We start from the raw sequence: 2,199 nt of genomic DNA, 5'->3' as shown, positions 1-2,199 counted from the left end.
ATAAAATTTTAACCAGATTCAATTTCCCTAAACCAACCAAAGTCCAGAAACTAGCAGTACAAACATTGAGAAAATATAAAAATGCTTATTTGTGTGTGTGTTTAATTAATGTATTTTTTTCGAACAATATAGATTTGTAGCTTTGAAACCTACATTTGACGTAATGTTGCTTAGAATTTTAGAGTTCCCTGATAGACAAATTAAATGCATACATCAAGATAACGTCTGTTGATTTTTCAAAAAATTAATATTCTAAGACATTTCATCACAAAATTTGTAATTTTTTTTTTTTTTTTTTTTTTTTCCTACCTAAGCTGATAGCCCTAGCGGCTATTTCAGCGTAGCCTTAACTTTAGTAGGTGAGCTCACGGGGCTCAAACCTGACGATGTTGCTAACACGAACCCTAGCAAGAGTCGTGCTTCGCAGAATCTACCACCGGATCGGAAACGCGACCCACTGAGAAGATCCGGCGAGAAACTCAGTGGGCTGTGTCTGAGAGTTAATTTACTCGTCGAGCCCTTCGTCGCAAGCGACGGGTTCGACGAGAACGGTGACCGGTGCTTGAAGTACCTAAAAGCACCGTTAGTGGATCAGGAGGATCCGAGATGACATTTGTAATTAACCACATTATCGGTTTTTAAGACTTTTTGGGTAACTGTAACGAGAACGCGAGCAGCGAAGTTAAAAGGTTTTTTTGTATTTCTTTATTTTTTTGTATTTGATTTTTTTGTATTATACTTTTTAGTATTTCATCAAGTCTAAACTTGTACTAGCAGTGGTTTAATAACTGCTTAGTATCTGTGAAAGTGGACAAATGTGTTAAAATGAAACGCTAGACGTGGCTTCGATTCATTTCCAGTAAAAAACTGAGACTTTATTTTATAAATCTCATCCCAATTGATTAATCTCAAATAAACAAACTTCATTTCATTCCGCTCCATATCTAAGGGAATATGTATGTTATTAAGATAATGATTAAATTTATTCATATTTAAGCATTCGACATTGGCACCAATGGTGTCGCAAGAAATCAATTGCCATACTGAAAAAAGGGGAAGAAACTATTTGGGGGGAATGCGAAAAGTTACTTATAATATTTTATTTCGTTATTTAAGCATTTCTTCTGGTTTCAATATGTAATAATGGTAGGTATCATTATTCGTTCGTATAATCGGTTCGTTGTATCTATGAAATACACACCGTGAGACTGGGCCATAATCTTTATGAACTTACTTCATTTCATTCAATATTTTCTAACAATGAGGGCTTGCAAAAGCTCTACAACCAGTAACGTTTTGCGGTAGGACCTCTCTCCCTTGTCAATAAACTTTTCATTAAGACCAAAACATATAATTATGTTTACTACCAGTAGATAGTTACAATACGATTAATTTTACGTTTTTTATAAGGAATGGGGGTACAAATTGTTCAAAAACGTTTTTTTTACACAAAACGTCAGCTGCGATATTGCCACTATGTTCATTAATCCATTTAAGGTTAGTTTCCTCTAAGTTCCTTGCTTAGTGCAAAATCAGTAATTAGTTTGTACATTTTGGTTCCGAATAAAGTCACACTGAACGAAATAGCATTGGGCAGGTTGGCCTGACTCATAAATTTTGCTGAACAACTTTGAAAACAGAACAAAAGAAAATGTGAAATTAATGGCTAATTTTTTTTTAGTATATTAATTGTGTTCCAATATTTAGACAAGGCGTTCATGTTTCCTACGTTTTCAAATAATAGTAGACGTAATTTAAAAGATAGAAGTGTAATTTAAATAATTGGAAATATCAATGAATTAGTTTTGATACGCTTAGACAAGTCGAATGAACGAAAGCTATTTGATTACGATTACAGGATTCACTAATTCACCCCGTAAATACATACACCAAATACGTCGCCAGCTTTATGTTGTTCCAGACACATTTGACAAGTTAATTAAATATTTGATGATATTATTAAATATTTATTCCGAGCATAAATTCCAAGAAATAAACCAACAAAAAAAAGTATTGAAGCCTTGAGATTTCCGGATCAGCAGTGCCTAGCAGGAATCACTCGGTACTGCAGCCCCATTCACGATGATATAAGGCAGAAAATTGTTTTCATAGCCGGCAACATTCAATTCAGTGTGTACGAGAATTAAATACTACCATTGTGTAATATGCATTGTTTTTTTTTAGGTAGAAAATAATTAT

The 2,199-nt window shown here is 33.7% G+C and overlaps 1 long non-coding RNA gene across 1 annotated transcript; it reads left to right on the top strand.

Annotated features, from left to right (window-relative positions):
• The first annotated feature begins 78 nt into the window (after positions 1–78).
• Positions 79–2,164, top strand: LOC134200634 (uncharacterized). Its single transcript, XR_009975630.1, has 3 exons — positions 79–1,146; positions 1,411–1,497; positions 1,859–2,164. It is a non-coding gene; the product is annotated as an uncharacterized LOC134200634 (long non-coding RNA).
• The last annotated feature ends 35 nt before the right edge of the window (positions 2,165–2,199 follow it).

Source organism: Bombyx mori, chromosome 19 (assembly GCF_030269925.1).
Source record: "Bombyx mori chromosome 19, ASM3026992v2".
Taxonomy (NCBI): Eukaryota; Metazoa; Arthropoda; class Insecta; order Lepidoptera; family Bombycidae; genus Bombyx; species Bombyx mori.
Note: the sequence above shows the minus strand (reverse complement) of the source record. Positions and strands in the feature narration are given on the sequence as shown.